The following is a 19,271-nucleotide window of genomic DNA, read 5'->3' as shown; positions in this document are numbered from 1 at the left end:
GAGCAGCACATAATTGTTTAAACATAATTGCTGGACTCTTAGCATAATACAACATTCTAACTAATTTCCTCACTTTATTATGATGCACTGCTAGCATCCTGAAATGATGAAAAACACTCTGGCATACTCTCCTGGAAAGACAAGCCAGTGAATGACCATGCAAACCTGTCACTTCTCTCACTCTGCAAGGATCTAATTCTTGCAACAACCTTATTTTCTGCTTCAAACTTTTCTTATTAAATGACCGTACAAAATCACAAAGCAAATTGATGGAATCCTGTCGCACACTACAAATACTACTACACTTCCAGGTGTACACAGGACCCTTAGCACGTCTTCCTAAAACCTCATTACCTAACACCTCTTCTGTCTCTGTTGTCACAAGTTTTTCTTTTTCAACTGGACAACCATCTTTCACTTCATAAGCACGACCACTGGTGTCAACTGCATGCACCAAATCATTATCCTGGAAATAACTCTCCTCATTAAAATATGCCTCACAGCTTGAACTATGCATCCATTCTCCAGAAAAAACTTCACAAAAATTACTACGATTAACTATTCTCTTCCATCTACTATTTCTTTTGAAATCATAAATTGCCTTGTTTAGCTTCCTAATTCTATTGATTATCAAAATAAATAACTTACGTTTAATTTCAAATGCCTGATCAATAACTTTCTCAACTTTTTTTTTTCTCTTATAAAAAACAACTTTCTGTTGACCTTTCTTAATATTTTTTAACAAATTGCCAATAATCCTGTTGCGGAACATTCATTTACGAATGTCCCTAAACTGTTGTTTCCTTCTACTATCATGCACAGAGTTATCTCTTGCTCTAGCAGTAACATTTTTGATTGGCCTTTCCTTTCCATTTGAATTGCTTCTCTTTTTATGGACTGAAACATTTTCTGTAGTAATATTTTATTTACTACACATATTTCTTATGAATGTTTTTGTACTCTTACCCGGTGCTTTCTTCGTGACTTGACAAATCTTTTTGTTAGAGGACTGCTGCTTCTTTTGATTCACCTGCTGTCTTTGACGTTTTGCAGCCTTTCTCTCTCTTTCTTTCGTTGGCATGGTGAAATGTTGAAATGATCTGCAGTTGAATCTGTGGTAAAATATATTTAAAAATGTTATTAACCACTATTACCAAACAGTAAATCAATAACAGTGATCAAAAACTTAACACACTACTTGACATTTTAAATAGAAGATTTTTTAGTCCTTGGCAAATTTACAATACAGAAATAGCAGAAAAGAAATGGAATTTATATTCGTGTTACCTGTGCTATTTTATATGTGAATCTGATCTAATTTTATGAGCATATTTTAATATTTTATTGAAGACACTACACATAACCTGTTTTTGAAGGTGTCTTTATTTTTAAATTAAACGGTTTACACTTTTACTTTTTATTTATTATAAATTTTAAAAATAAATGTTTATAGTTCCATAGGCTCAAGCAGGTCATTTTCCCACCCTATGTCATATAATTCGGACAAATCTGCATCCTCATCACGCTCTTCTTCATCCTCAGGATTTAAATCATCCAAGGGATCAACATCCACTGATGTTTCAATTACAAGTTCAATGATGAGGTCAAAATCAACTGATTGCAGATTGTCGCTCATGTTGATGTTGTCTTTATCTTTAAAGAAAGATAACAACAATGAGATGTTGCAGAGTAAGAGACAAATCTCAGAGATTATAATAGTAAAATTGTTTAACAAGAGTAACATTTTGCAGCTATTATTTAGCCATGTCCAGCGATGCTGAGCAGGTGAAGCCTATGTCTAATTTTTCAGTGAACAGGACTCATCTCTTCTTAACCTTGGATAAGCCTCACCAACTCTGTGTCCCCTGCACATACTTAAATGTAAAGGGGCAGATTTATGTTAAATGGCACATCCCCAGGCATGCACCAGTTAACGTGCACCGCTGCTCTGCCACCCATGGTGTGCCGTATTTACAATCAGATAGGAGAAAGCTGCGTCAAAACCCTGCGCCTGCTTTAAGCAGGCATAGGTCTTGACGCAACATTGTGGAGATGGGGCACCCCTGAGCCTTGCTTGAGCTGCATCGCACTTGCGATACAACTCCAGCAATGCGCCACCTTTACAACACAGATACGTCACGCATCTGTGCCATTTTTGCCCCATGCTGCCCCGCATTGTAAATGCAGCACACCATGGGTGGCGGAACAGCGGCGCAGGATGACTAGCACATCCCTGGTGATGCGCCAGTCATCATAAATCTATCCCTAAGCTTCTTATCTTGTTACAGATGAACCACCATATGTACCATCAAACTATTTTGCATTTCCTAAATAGCTAATTTTAAGGAATAAATAGCAATTCTTTACCATTCCTAATTTGCAATGAGCAAATTCCTAATTGCAAGTTACCCATTCATTTCCATGGGCTAAGAGGCTCATAGGAATGAAGGTTAAATTTGCGATTAGCAATTAGCTCATCACAAATTAGGAATTTTTCCAAGGGTGCAGGGGTGTCTCAAGAACACCCTGCTGCACCCCTGAAAAAGAAATTTGGGGGCATATGGCACACATACATGCCCTAAGGGCATGTATTGGCGTCATATGGCACCTTTTGTTTTTTGGAAAAAAAGCTTTTTGAAAAGAATTCACAAATTACCACCAACTAGAAGTTGGTGGTAGTTTCCAAATCCTTAATGTCATTTTTTACATATTTTTTGTTTGATACATTGCATTTAAGTAATCGCAAAATTTGCAAATCCTTCAGTGCAATCGCAAAATAAGGAATAGCAAATTTTGCTATTCCTTATTTTGCATCAAACTTGTTTGATACATACCATTTGTCTAATTAGCATTCGCAAAGGCTGAAATTCGCAGAATTTTGATCTTTGCGAATGCTAATTAGCTTGATACATATGGCCCCAAGTGAGGCCTGTCTTGCAACATGGTGCATCTTTTGCATCACTGCTGCATCGGTTTCATGTGGTACGTTTTTTTTACACCATGACATATCTGCCTAAATGCATCAATTTGTAATTTTGTCGCCTCATAGCAAATCTTTTGCACCGCCGCTGCATCATAAAAGTGACGCACAGTGGCGCAAAAGAGGCATACACCTATCATAAATCTGTCCCTAGCATTTTAAATGATTAATCCAGGATGACGATAAGGTGTGGCCTATCCAAAGGTTTGTTTAAGGTGAGGCCTACTCAGGATTGCAGATTAAAGTTACGCTTGATGAAGAATACAGAGGAGATAATACATGTAAAGGCCTACCAATGAAGTGAGTGATGTGCACTTTATTTCACCAGTCATCATAAATGTATCCCTAAGCTTCTTATCTTGTTACAGATGAACCACCATATGTACCATCAAACTATTTTGCATTTCCTAAATAGCGAATTTTAAGGAATAAATAGCAATTCTTTACCATTCCTAATTTGCAATGAGCAAATTGCTAATTGCAAATTACCCATTCATTTCCATGGGCTAGGAGGCTCATAGGAATGAAGGTGCAATTTGCGATTAGCAATTAGCTCATCGCAAATTAGGAATTTTTTCAAGGGTGCAGGGGTATCTCAAGAACACCCTGCTGCACCCCTGAAAAAGAAATTTGGGGGCATATGGCGCACATACATGCCCTAAGGACATGTATTGGCGTCATATGGCACCTTTTGTTTCTTGGAAAAAAATGCTTTTTGAAAAGAATTCGCAAATTACCACAAACTAGAAGTTGGTGGTAGTTTCCAAATCCTTAATGTCATTTTTTACATATTTTTTGTTTGATACATTGCATTTAAGGAATCGCAAAATTTGCAAATCCTTCAGTACAATCGCAAAATAAGGTATAGCAAATTTTGAATTAAGGACATTTTAAGTCATTTCCACATGTGCAGTGTTTTCAAATTATTATTTGAAAATCGTTTTTGGGGAAAAGGAATGGTTTGCAAATTTATGACAAGGACATAATGGTGTATGCTTCTCTATAAGGCATTTCACTGTCTCTGATGTCATTTTTCCCATATTACATTATAAGACCTTTCCCCATGGAGCACATTCCTTGTAAATATGCTCCCACCTGTGCATGGTGAATTTAGATTTTGACTGTTTGAGTCACATAGCCATGTTAAAAGTGACCCAAAAAAATTGCAAACGCTTTAAAAAAACACATTCATGTGTCTTAAGGACATTTTAAGTCATTTCCCCGTGGACAGTGTTTTGTAAGTGGCGCAAAAGAGGCATACACCTATCATAAATCTGTCCCTAGCATTTTAAATGATTAATTCAGGATGACGATAAGGTGTGGCCTATCCAGAGGTTTGTTTAAGGTGAGGCCTACTCAGGATTGCAGATTAAAGTTACGCTTGATGAAGAATACAGAGGACATAATACATGTAAAGCTCTACCAATGAAGTAAGTGATGTCCACTTCATTGCGCCAGTCATCATAAATGTATCCCTAAGCTTCTTATCTTGTTAGACATCAACCGCCATATGTATCATATAACTATTTTACATTTCCAAAATAGCGAATTTTAAGGAATAAATAGCGATTCTTTACCATTCCTAATTTGCGATGAGCAAATAGCTAATTGCAAATTACCCATTCATTTCCATGGGCCAGGATGCCCATATGAATGAAGGTGCAATTTGCGATTAGCAATTAGCTCATCGCAAATTAGGAATTTTTCCAAAGGTGCAGGGGTGTCTCAAGAACACCCTGCTGCACCCCTGAAAAATAAATTTGGGGGCATATGGCGCACATAAATTTTAACAACATTCCATTACCTCAAAAACGATTTTCAATTCATAATTTGAAAACACTGCCCACAGGGAAATTACTTAAAATGTCCTTAAGACACATGAAAGTGTTTTTTGAAAGCCTTTGCAAGTTTTTGGGTCACTTTTAACATGGCTATGTAACTCAAACAGTCAAAATCTAAATTTACCATGCACAGGTGGGAGCATATTTACAAGGAATGTGCTCCACGGGGAAAGGTCTTTTAATGTAATATGTGAAAAATGACATCAGAGACACTGAAATGCCTTATAAAGAAGCATACACCATTATGTCCTTGTCATAAATTTACAAACCATTCCTTTTCCCCAAAAACGATTTTCAAATCATAATTTGAAAACACTGCACATGAGGAAATGACTTAAAATGTCCTTAAGACACATGAAAGTGTTTTTTGATTGCCTTTCCAGCATGGTTGGGTCACTTTTAACATGGCTATGTAACACAAACATTTAAAATCTAAATTTGCCATGCACAGGTGGGAGCATATTTACAAGCAATTTGCGCCACAGAGAAAGGTCTTACATTAAAATGGGAAAAATAACATCAGGGACAGTCAATTGCCTTATAAAGAAGCATACACCATTATGTCCTTGTCATAAATTTAAAAACAATTCCTTTTCCCCAAAAACGATTTTCAAATCATAATTTCAAAACACTGCACATGGGAATATTACTTAAAATGTCCTTAAGACACATAAAAGCGTTTTTTGATTGCCTTTGCAGCATGTTTGTATCACTTTTAACATGGCTATGTAACACAAACATTCAAAATCTAAATTTTCCATGCACAGGTGGGAGCATATTTACAAGCAATTTGCGCCACATAATTCATAATTTTCTCCTTAAAGCACACTATTCTCTAACTAAATTAAAGAAATATTTTCTCACCTTAGCAAATACTTTGAGTTTGAAAACAGTCTCAGAAACACACCAATTTGTCTTCAGCAGAGCAAAAGGTATGCACTCCAGAGTCTGCAGCTATCAAAAGCACAGAAATGCTGTAATTCTTCACACATATCTCTCATGTCACCCAATCAAAACTCTTCCCTCACTTTTTTTCAAATGAAAACCCTTCCCCCCTCTGCCATTTCATGCCTTTTCTGCATGGCAACCACTTCTTGGAAGACCTCTGGTGTTTGCAAGTTCACACAACAATGTTGCAATTGAACTCTGAACTCTCAGTGCACCTGCGTATCCACTGCAATCTTTCATTTAATGATTTTTTTATTGACCATTCAAAATACATCTTTCAAATAACTCATCCATGCACCCTAACTTTCTGTTTTCAGCAATCAAAATCCACCAATCACTGTTACTGCTTCATGAACACAGAAACTCCACAGTTTTTTTCATTTTAAACTCTCATTTTTTCAACTGCCATTTCATTGCCACACTTCATCTGACTGCAGGAGAACCTTCTCTCACCATGTTTTCTGTCTGGATTGTTGGACATAGTTATATCCACTGGGCTCACAGGTATGCTGAGAACAGAAAATTACCTAACCTCAATTTACAAGATGTGGAAATTAAGTGGTTTGGCCACAGAGGATTAAAATGTCACCAATTGATACCATTGGTGAAAACCTTTATGCATTTGCCCAAACCTGACCTGTTAATTGTGCACTGTGGAGGTAATGATTTGGGCACTTTGACTGGGGTAGGTCTGGAAATGCTTTTAAAGGACACCTTTGAGCAATTGATGGCACTTTTTCCTCAGACTGCCTTGGTATATTCAAATATATGCCAAAGACAGAAATGGAGGTGGTCAAACCAATTTTGTCCACAAATTGAGAAGTCGAGGAAGCATGTAAACAAATCTGTTTCAGCTTACATGAGAGACCATGGAATGGGCTCCATGTACAACAATAACTTGCGTTACTACATGCAAGATATCTACAGAGGAGATGGAGTTCACTTCTCAGATGAGGGCAACAGAATCTTCACTCTGAATTTAAGACTGTGCATTGGTACCTACTTATAAGTACCTAAATGTACCATAAACCCAAAAGCTCTTCTCAGAGCTACCCTACATCTGATCACTCACAATTATTATTTTACTGTAACTTTTTTCACTAATTTTCAACAAAGTACGCCCCCCGGGGCGCTACCCGGTATGCGAACCGGGAGCTAACCTCGCGAAATTTGTTTAAAATTTTTTTTTTTCGCACATATAAGCCTCCTCAGCCACCCTCACAAAACCTAGGGGGTCAAGATAAGTCTACCGTGCCCCCTTCTACCCATTCTGAACATTATTTGCCCTCCATTTTGTATCTTAATTCGACCGAAACACAAAATGGTGGACTCCCGTAACGCTTAAGGTTCGCGAACCGGGGCGCTCAACGGTTCGCGTACCGGGTCGCTCCCTGGGAAGCGCACCATCAAAAAAGGTGGGAAAGTAGTTTACAGAAAAGCCACTGGAGACAATTTCACCAAATATAGATTAGCTCATACTACATACCAATCCCTACCATTTTCACAAATTTGATTGGAATTCCATTTAGCCATTTAGCCTGTAGACCTCTCTAAATACCCTGAGGTAAATTACTTCTCAAAACACATCTGAAGTGTTAGAATTGACAACCAATTAAAATGTTACTTTCATTTTCTACTTTTTTTACCTGACATTTGATTGGTTATGTACCTGAATATATATAAAAGAAGAGAATGAAACACAGCCATTTTGACTACTACTTCCTGGTGTACATTTCAATTGGATTTTCACTAATCACTTCAACTTCTTTCTAAAGGTAAGTTGTTATTTTAAAAACTGAACTATATTGTGTACTATCAGTTAATATGGTAAACTTTTTCTGATAGTTATATACTATCCCTCTGTAGTAGTTATAGATTTAGATAGACTTCTCTGTTATAGTTATGGATGGAGTTAGGCTTCTCTTTTATAATTATGAATTTACTTACGTTAAATCACATACACTTTTTTATATTCCTACTTCCACTCTGATACTATACACTGCCCAAAGATAAATTCTCTGTTAAAAAATGCCTATCTAAAATTAATCCCAACAGTGCCCTATCTCTACTAATTTATATTTTTTTTATCCAAATTTCAGGCAACATGGAAGGCGAACAGAAAGTTTCATTTCAAATTGTCCTGCAAGAGAGCAGCCAAGAATTAATTGATCCAAATTATATAGAATTTATGGATGAAACTTGGGACCAAGAACTACTGCAATGTCTGCAAGCAGTGGATGACCTCCTTCAAAATGAGGACATTTTACACCCTCATAGATTACAAGCTATGTTCAATGAAAATGACGACATTTTCAGACAGTGAAATGTTAGAAATGTTATTAAATTTTGAAACACAATCACAATAATAAATAATTGCTTAAAAAATAAAAAAAATAAAAAATAATCAACAAAACCAACAATCAATTAACATACAGTATTTAAAAAGTCTATCATTCATTTTTCATTGCAGTACGCTGCCCAGAACGCTTCCCGGTTCGCGGACCGGGCGCTACACACGCAAAAAAAAAAAAAAAAAAAAAAAAAAATTGTTTTTTTTGCCCCGCGGGGCCCTTTTATAACCTCCACATTAAACCTAGGGGGTCAGGGAGGATCTAGTATGCCCCCTTATGGTTATTTCCCCCTTTGTTTTGGCCTCCTCTTGTCTCTCAATCCTACCGAGAGACAAGATGGCGGCCGCTCCAGACTGTTTAGAATGTTGACAGACACCGGAGAACCAATCAGCTTCGCTACGCGAAGTTCCGGTACGCGTAAGGTCCGCGGACCGGAGCGCTGCCCAGAGCGCGCTTACAGATATATATCTTTTTTTAAACGTTAATTTCTCAAAATCCACTGGAGCACATATATTGAGACCTACAAAAGGCACATCGGGCTACCAGTCCCTACAATTTTGCCAAGTTTCATGCAAATCCATTCAGCCGTTCGGGCTAAAAGTGAGGCCAACCGCCCTATGGAAAACTCAATGTTAAAAACACGTTTTGGGACCCCCCTTTTTTCTCGACCCCCCCTGGACGAAGCCCCCCCAAATTTCCAGGGGCTGCTCAGAAACAAAATGTTCCATTTCCCAGAAAATTTCAGCCAATTCCGTCCACAAACACCAAAGTTATTAGACATAGAATTTTCAAAAATCCCATTGAGAAAACATCCTAACTATATATACCTACTGGCGACCGCCAGTAGGTAATATATATATATATATATATATATATATATATATATATATATATATATATATATATATATATAATATACACCTACTGGATGGTTCCACTTCTAGATAGCCTTGAATCTTTTCTCAGAATGTGTGCCTTTAATGGGAAATCAATATTACTATCATATCAATTTTCCCTTTCAAACGAAAGTCTTTTATCTTTCCTTTACTACTTCTTCTCTTGGTGATATGGCTTAACTGTCTCTCTCCTATCTTTTCTTGCAGGAGACAAGCACCAATTGAAGGAAAATAACTGAAGAAAAGTCTATGCTTGAAAACTATATCAGAAGTCTTGAGGAAGGTAAGTGAAGTAAGCTATACTCCACAAAACTCTCTCAACTAAATATTTCCAGAAAAAAACTCCAAAGATAAACTCACCACACCATTGAGGCACAATTTGACAAAGCCCGATGGCGAAACGCGTCTTGTTGCTGTGAGCGTTCCAACATTAAAAATCTTGGTTGGAACCACCCCTGCGTGTGCTGCATTCTTTTGGATTTAACATCCTGTGGATTTTTGGAGCTTGAATACGTTCGCGGGCACACCCCCGCTTTGTGTGCACCCGCTCGAGAGTGCAGTTGGCTGGTGTTTGGGAGCTGTTATATATATAAATATATATATATATATATATATATATATATATATATATATATATATATATATTACCTAATGGCGGTCGCCAGTAGGTATATATAGTTAGGATTTTTTCTCTATGGGTTTTTTGAAAATTCTATGTCTAATAACTTTGGCGTTTGTGGACGGAATTGGCTGAAACTTTCAGGAAAATGGAACATTTCGTTTCTGAGCAGCCCTTGAAAATTTGGGGGGGGTTCGCCAAGGGGGGGCTGAGAAAAAAGGGGGGTCCCAAAACGTGTTTTTAACATTGAGTTTTCCATAGGGTGGTTGGCCTCACTTTTAGCCCGAACGGGTGAATGGATTTGCACGAAACTTGGCAAAATTGTAGGGACTGGTAGCCCGATGTGCCTTTTGTAGGTCTCAATATATGAGCTACAGTGGATTTTGAGAAATTAACGTTTAAAAAAAGATATATATCTGTAACAGCGGACCGGGCAGCGCTCCAGGACGCGTACTTTTCGCGCAACGGAGCTTTGTGAAGCGAAGCTGATTGGTTCTCCGGCGTCTGTCAACATTCCAAACAGTCCGTAGCGGCCGCCATCTTGTCTCTCGGTAGGATCGAGAGACAAGAGGAGGCCAAAGCGAAGGGGCAAATGACCATAAGGGGGAATAGTAGATCCTCGCTGACCCCCTACGTTTGATGTGGAGGTTTTAAAAGGGCTCCGCGGGGCAAAAAAAAAAAAAAATAATAATAATAATCGAACGGCTGAATGGATTTGCACGAAACTTGGCAAAATATTAGGGACTGGTAGCCCGATGTGCCTTTGCTAGGTCTCAATATATGTGCTCCAGTGGATTTTGAGAAATTAACGTTCAAAAAAAGATATATATCTGTAACAGCGCTCCGCTTCGCGTACTTTTCGCGTTACGGAGCTTTGCGAAGCTGATTGGTTCTCCGGCGTCTGTCAACATTCCAAACAGTCCGTAGCGGCCGCCATCTTGTCTCTCGGTAGGATTGAGAGACAAGAGGAGGCCAAAGCGAAGGGGGAAATGACCATAAGGGGGCATAGTAGATCCTTCCTGACCTCTTAGGTTTGATGTACCATTTTGTCAAGTTTGGTGTAATTCCGTTCAGCCATTCAGGCTGTAGACGTATGTAAATGTCCTATGGAAAATTGCATGGGGAAAACACATTTGAAAGTGTTGAAATTTAGAACCAATTAAAATGTTACTTTGGTTTTGTATTTGTGTGTGATGAAAGTTAATTGGTTATGTATATATGTCAAATGAGAGGAAACCACAGCCATTTTGTGATACTACTGTCTGAGGTACATTTGTGAGGAATTTTTGGTGGTGAATTTCTGGTGTTTGATTTACACAGTACTAACACTTCTGCTACTTTTAAAAAGGTGAGTTGTTAATTTGTAAGGGGAACTATGTTGTACACTTGAAGATAATTTGAAAAATGTTTTCTGTTATTTATTTGCAGTCCTTCTGTTATACTAAATACTTGATAAAGTTAGTTTTATATTATGTATTACTAAAAACGATAAATGAAAGTGATTATTTTTTTCTGCAATTTACAGCAAGCAATTTCAAAATAAAATGGCTCACAATGAAGAGACCGTGGCAATTTCTTTTGAATTGTCCACTACATTGATTGAAATTGAGAGCACCAATAATGAAATATTGTCACAAGGAGGACATGACTTGTATGATTCCATTAGATTGATTGAAATGGACAGCACCAAGAATGAAATATTGTCACAAGGAGATGACTTGAATGATTCCACTACATTGATTGAAATTGAGAGCACCAATAATGAAATATTGTCACAAGGAGGAGATGACTTGTATGATTCCATTAGATTGATTGAAATGGACAGCACCAATAATGAAATATTGTCACAAGGAGGAGATGACTTGAATGATTCCACTACATTGATTGAAATTGAGAGCACCAATAATGAAATATTGTCACGAGGAGATGACTTGAATGATTCCACTACATTGATTGAAATTGACAGCACCAATAATGAAATATTGTCACAAGGAGGAGATGACTTGAATGATTTTTTTGATCAATCTCTTGATGGCGAATTTATCGAGTGTTTGGAGACCATAGAGTTACAAGAATCATCATTGGAGACTTTTAATGAGGACATTGCTGATGAGGACATGTTACTAGTTCTTTCAAATTTAGAAAATTCGGAAGAATAAATTTATATTTAGAAATCAAAAATTGTTTGAGACATTATTCATTTTTATTTTTAATTTATGAGGTTGTAGCGAAGTGATTGTAGTATAAAATGAGACTTATAGTATAGAGTGCAACATTTTTATGTTACATGGTAAGTTTACTCATATTTACTTCCCTTCTGCCACTATATTATCTCCAATGTGTATTTGACATCTCTTCTTCATCTCCGGCCTCCTTTCTCTCACTGTGTGTCTCCGATGCATCTTATCGCTGCTATTTTGTGTAATTACAGAAGAGAGTAAAATAAAATAGTTCGGAACGTGAAAAGGGGGCAAAGTAGAGTACTCCTCACCCCCTAGGCCTTTTTAGGCGGTCCCAAAAGGATCAGTTTCTGCTTTCCTGAGAGATTATGGTATGAGTTCCATATACCACAATAACTTGCATTACAACATGCAAGATATCTATCTCCTATTACCAACTTTTGGAGATATTCGCGCTAAGCGCGAATATCTCCAAAAAGTAACACCTGCCCTGAGCAGTTCTTAGCCATGTTATCCAATGGGAGGTGGATAACATGGCTAAGAGCATTAGCTCGGTAATGCATGAATATCGCTGAGTTTTTAGCGATATTCATGCCTTGCGGCCGTTTATTATCGCATTTGCGATAAACCTTGATAATAGCAAGGTTTATCTTCGATAATTTCTGACGATGCTTAGTGGTAAAAAATTGGTTGGTAAGCATCGTTAGCGATAAATATCGCTTAACTTTGGTAATATGCCCCAACGTCTGTTAACGTTCGATTCGAAGGAAATGAGGAAGTGTTGAAAAACATTGTCTGCGCCATCTTGCCTTTTTTGAAATGCCACACTTTTGTCGTGCACGGCAGCCATTTTAGATGTCTTGACCAGACCCACTCTCTGCACGCTGTCGATTCGTAGCATGGCTCCTCACCCACGCAAGCATCTTCCCTAGGCACTGGTCACCACCGCTCTCTGTCTTATGCATGGGCAATAAACCTCCCCCCATCTGCGCTGCTCTTCCCTGAGAATCACACTCTGTGCCCGCCCGACACCTCCCTTTCGCCCTATTCACTACCGCACCCTCTGACACTCCTCTTTCTCTGTGTCCGATTGTCCAGGCTATCAGCTAGCCCTGCAGATGTAGTTTGGCGAAAGTGAAAACTTGTCCATTTAAGTAGTCCATGCGATCCCTCTCAAATTTAAAAGTTTTTCTTTTCTTAATAGTCTCTTCTTCTTTGGTTAAACGAGTCATCATGTCGGCTCTCATTTTAGTAATTGAATCAGTGACTTCTATTTTGGACAGTTCATCCTCCAAAGCATCAATCTGTATTCGCAATTTAATGCGATCACTTTCAGCGTATTTCACTAAAATGCGCAAATATACACTGGAACAGTTGAGATTGGCTTCTGCCCATTCCGCCAACATAGCAGGGTCCGGGTTTTCATAACTGGGAGCGATGGTGCTTCTCAACCCCATGGGCACCCGACCCACCTCTAGATAGCGGGAAAGAGAACGATGTTCCCACCATTTCGATTGTTCAGCGCGCATGGCGCGTTCCAATTTTTTAAATAAATCCTTTGTGGTTGTAGTTCCTGTTTCCTGTTTAGAAGACGTGGTAATGGAAGATCCCCCAGCCGGGAATCAAGAAACATGGAATCCGCAGCCTGTGCTCGATTGCGCAGTCTGTCGGCGGCCATCATTGAGAGCGCTTAATTTGTGGCTAGTATTACAAATGCAATAAAACGGCAAACCGGTAATTGGAATAAATGTCCTACCAGTTGCCGCGCACACTTCCCTATGCCGTTTCCCTGGTGTTTTCTGGGGTTCAAAACTCAGATCCGGTCTCCGTGGCACTGAAGACGAAAGGCTCTGGTTGCAGTCCCGCTGAAACACATCAGCGGTGAAGCAGGGGCGTCGCAGCGTTCTCCTCGCCGGAGATAGTATTTAGTCCTAGAAAAAATCCGGAGCAGTAACTTCCTGCCGCGTTGCCCTCAATAGGAAGGGGTCCTACTCGTACCTGGAAAGCGTAGGTACTAAATTTAAGATGAAACTTGCCGCTTGAATGACACCATGCCGAGTGAACCGCAACAAAGAGTCGACCAAAAAGTGCTGGTGCAAGGTGGTTTTAATCGAATTAAGCCAGCGCTGCTGCCATGACGCGTTTCGCCTCCGAGAAGGCTTGATCACATGACAAGCTGCATGACAGTAAGCAGAACTTTTAAAGTGACAGTGCTTGAAAACGATGGAAGAAATACTTTGTAATGGAACGCTACATTGGTGCACTCAACCAAAAATATATGACTATATCATCATAAAACATCAGATTCTAATGATTCATAGTTGATAAGATTCAAAATATTCAAATGTTAAATACAAGAGCATATTTACAAAACACAAGCCGATTACAAAAATAATAATCATAATGTATGTACACGATAAATAATTTCATCTATGTACAAGAGCATTGGCCCCAATTCCTAATATTCGGTCTGTGCAAAGAGTAAGGTTGATGTATGCAAGTTCAAAGTAGCAACGTTAGTCCAACTTCATGAAACAACATGACCAAACACTCTGAATAGAGCCCAAGTATGGGTGCCTGAGTGTCTGTGTGGGTCGGTGGGGTGTGTGACTGTGCACAAATGTCTGAGTGGTTGATTCACTGGTTGTATGGATTCAAAAGTACATCTGGGAAGGTCTGTATGGGTGAGTTAGTGTGTGTATGGGTGTGTTGGTGAGTGAATGAATGTCTCAATGGTATATGTGTGAGTAACTACATAGGTTTTAAGGCAGTATATGTTAGTGTTGGAGTATATAAATGATTATACGTGAGAGTAAGTTATTTGAAGAGTGGGTGAATAAATGAGTGTCTGCTTGTATCAGTGATTGTATAAGACAGTAAGTATGTGTTAGTATCTGCATAAATAACTGATGTGGTGTGTGTATAAATAACTCAGTTGGTGTGTACAACTATATACATGAGTAAATGTGTATGTAATTCATTGTTTGCATGACTGACTAGGTGTGTTAGTAACACTATGGATGAGTGGTAGTGGTAGAGTGTGACTGTTTGCATAGGTGTATGAATACATATTATAGTACTGTATTGCTGAGTAACTGTATGTGTAAGTCACTGGATGTGTGTATAGACCTAGGAAATAGTTGGTGGTATGTAGTATCTGGCATTGTTGTGTGTATGGTTTCAAAAATAGTAGTCTGTATTTTGGAGTGGGTGTATCAAAGTTTATATTAGAGCATCAGTATGTGCATCAGATTATCACATGGATGATGTCATCAGTGATGTCATTTGAGATGTCATCAGTGATGTCATCAGGGATGTCACTGACCATGTCATGAGTGATGTAATATGTGACGTCATCAGCAGTGCATTGCGGGCGCGCACTGATAGTTAGCTCAACTAACTATAACTGGCTAATTTCTCTGGTTTTATATGAGTCAAATGTCCAACTAACTATAACGTCCCTGAAACCTATGTTTTTTTCAGTGAATTTCTAAGGTTTTTTAAATGCTAAGTCCTAACTGTAACGTCTGTAAAACCTATGTTTTTTTCAGTGAATATATTTATATATATATATATATATATATATATATATATATATATATATATATATATATATATATATATAGTAGAGCAAATGCGCAAGCGCTTCGGGAGGGCTCACCGCTTCATCCGACCCTCCGGTCTGTAATTTGGCTCCTCTGCAATGTTCACAGGTTCCCTTGAGTTAAAATTGGGTCCGACGCGTTTCGAGGCCACAAACGCCCCTTCCTCATGGATTGTGTGCATTTCAACACCATTTTCTCTTCACGCTAATCAAACGCATCTTAGTTTGAGCAGCTGGCGTCGTCCTCCCTGAGTGGGTGGAGTTTGGCAACACCGGGACTTCTGGTCAACGTAGTCCTGTGAAGTGAAACAAAATAGTAACCTTGAGTAGGTTGGCGTGTCTGCACTTTCATTACTGTCATTAAGATCCTTAAGTAGGATGGTAGGGAGGCTGCGGGCATCACGTTTTATTCAATTGGATGTTGCGCTGATAGGCGAGTGTGTGTGTTATCGCCTCAGTCTCTTAGGACAGGATACAAGTTCCGCCATCAGAGTGGAGCTCCTTCCGCGACCGAGGCTGGCCGCCTGAATATAGTAGAGCAAATGCGCAAGCGCTTCGGGAGGGCTCACCGCTTCATCTGGGTGCAGTCAAAATATCGAGTTGAAAATTTCGACCTACCAAAATATTGTGTTAAAAATTTCGAAGGTACAGAATATCGATGTCAAGAATATCGTAGGACAGAATATCGACCCTGAGGTAAGTAATATCGAAATCATTTATATCGATGTAAGTAATATCGAAGTTAGTAATATCGATAGCATATATATCGATGTACCTAATTTCGATGTTACTAATATCGATATTTGTATTATTTTTTTGAATGTGCTATATGTTTTTGTTAAGTATTTAAATTAATTTATATTATATGTATTATTTTTATATATGAATAAATTTATTTTTAAGTAAATTATATGTTTTAGTACTGGAGCGGGTTGTGGGTTTATAGGGGAATAGGGTGGGAAGTAATTTAATTGTAATTATTAATTGGCAATTAATTATTTTAATTGATAAATTAATTATTTAATTGGTAATTAATGTTAATTTTTATTAAATGTTATGTTTTAGTACCAGAGCGGGTTGTGGGTTTATAGGGGAATAGGGTGGGAAGTAATTTAATTGTAATTAATTAATTTTTTATTTAATTATTAATTGGCAATTAATTATTTTAATTGATAAATTAATTATTTTATTGGTAATTAATGTTAATTTTTATTAAATGTTATGTTTTAGTACCAGAGCGGGTTGTGGGTTCATAGGGGAATAGGGTGGGAAGTAATTTAATTGTAATTAATTAATTTTTTATTTAATTATTAATTGGCAATTAATTATTTTAATTGATAAATTAATTATTTTATTGGTAATTAATGTTAATTTTTATTAAATGTTATGTTTTGGTACCAGAGAGGGTTGTGGGTTTATAGGGGAATAGGGTGGGAAGTAATTTAATTGTAATTAATTAATTTTAAATTTAATTATTAATTGGCAATTAATTAATTTAATTGATAAATTAACTATTTAATTGATAATTAATGTTAATTTTTATTAAATGTTATGTTTTAGTATCAGAGCGGGTTGTGGGTTTATAGGGGAATAGGGTGGGAAGTAATTTAATAGTAATTAATTAATTGTAAATGTAATTATTAATTGGCAATTGATTAATTTAATTGATAAATTAATTATTTAATTGGTAATTATTGTTAATGTTTATTAAATGTTATGTTTTAGTACCAGAGCTGATTGTGGGTTTATAGGGGAATAGGGTGGGAAGTAATTTAATTGTAAATATTTAATTTTTGATTTAATTAATAATTGGCAATTAATTATTTTAATTGATAAATTAATTATTCAATTGGTAATTAATGTTAATTATTATTAAATGTTATGTTTTAGTACGAGAGTGGGTTGTGGGTTTATAGGGGAATAGGGTGGGAAGTAATTTAATTGTAATTAATTACATTTATTTATGTGTAATATATTTTGTAAATATTTATTAATTGGCATTCCCTACTGTTGCACCCTTTGGAGTTAGAATAGTAATTTTTCCCCCTACGCTATCCAAAGCTTTCCCTACTGTTGCACTCTTTGGAATTGGAATAGTTGTTTTTCCCCCTACGCTATCTAACCATTTCCCTACTGTTGCACCCTCTGGAGTTGGAATAGTAATTTTCACCCGTACGCTATCCAACGTTTTCACTACTGTTGCACCCTCTGGAGTTATAATAGTAAATTATACCAGTACGCTATCCAACGCTTTCCCTACTGTAGTACTCACTGAAGTGGGAATAGTAATTTTTTCCCCTATGCTATCCAACGCTTTCCCTACTGTTGAAGTCTCTGGAGTGGGAATAGTAATTTTTCCCCCTACGCTATCCAACGCTTTCCCTACTGTTGCACCCTTTGGAGTTGGAATAGTAATGTTTACCCTTATGCTATCCAGCACTTTCCCTAATGTTGCACTCATTGGAGTGGGAATAATAATTTTTCTCCCTACGCTATCCAACGCTTTCCCTACTGTTGCACTCTCTGGAGTGAGAATAGTAATTTTTCCCCCTACGCCATCCAACGTTTTCACTACTGTTGCACCCTCTGGAGTTATAATAGTAATTTATACCCGTACGCTATCCAACGATTTCCCTACTGTAGCACTCACTGAAGTGGGAATAGTTATTTTTTCTCCCTACGCTATCCAACGCTTTCCCTACTGTTGAAGTCTCTGGAGTGGGAATAGTAATTTTTCCCCCTACACTATCCAATGCTTTCCCTACTGTTGCACCCTTTGGAGTTGGAATAGTAATTTCTACCCTTACGCTATCCAACACTTTCCCTAATGTTGCACTCATTGGAGTGGGAATAGTAATTTTTCTCCCTACGCTATCCAACTCTTTCCCTACTGTTGCACTCTCTGGAGTGGGAATAGTAATTATTCCTCCTACGCTATCCAACGTTTTCACTACTGTTGCACCCTCTGGAGTTATAATAGTAAATTATACCAGTACGCTATCCAACGCTTTCCCTACTGTAGTACTCACTGAAGTGGGAATAGTAATTTTGCCCCCTATGCTATCCAACGCTTTCCCTACTGTTGAAATCTCTGGAGTGGGAATAGTAATTTGTCCCCCTATGCTATCCAACGCTTTCCCTACTGTTGCACCCTTTGGAGTTGGAATAGTAATTTTTACCCTTACGCTATCCAACACTTTCCCTAATGTTGCACTCATTGGAGTGGGAATAGTAATTTTTCTCCCTACGCTATCCAACGCTTTCCCTACTGTTGCACTCTCTGGAGTGGGAATAGTAATTTTTCCCCCACGCTATCCAACGTTTTCACTACTGTTGGACCCTCTGGAGTTATAATAGTAATTTATACCCGTACGCTATCCAATGCTTTCCCTACTGTAGCACTCACTGAAGTGGGAATAGTAATTTGTTCCCCCTACGCTATCCAATGCTTTCCCTACTGTTGAAGTCTCTGGAGTGGTAATAGTAATTTTTCCCCCTACGCTATCCAATGCTTTCCCTACTGTTGCACCCTTTGGAGTTGGAATAGTAATTTTTACCCTTACGCTATCCAACACTTTCCCTAATGTTGCACTCATTGGAGTGGGAATAGTATTTTTTCTCCCTACGCTATCCAACTCTTTCCCTACTGTTGCACTTTCTGGAGTGGGAATAGTAATTATTCCTCCTACGCTATCCAACGTTTTCACTACTGTTGCACCCTCTGGAGTTATAATAGTAATTTATACCCGTACGCTATCCAACGCTTTCCCTACAGTAGCACTCACTGAAGTGGGAATAGTAATTTGTCCCCCTACGCTATCCAACGCTTTCCCTACTGTTGAAGTCTCTGGA

The sequence above is a fragment of the Lissotriton helveticus genome, chromosome 5_1 (assembly GCF_964261635.1).
Source record: "Lissotriton helveticus chromosome 5_1, aLisHel1.1, whole genome shotgun sequence".
NCBI lineage: Eukaryota > Metazoa > Chordata > Amphibia > Caudata > Salamandridae > Lissotriton > Lissotriton helveticus.
The sequence above is the reverse complement of the archived record's forward strand: the minus strand, read 5'-3'. Positions refer to the sequence as shown.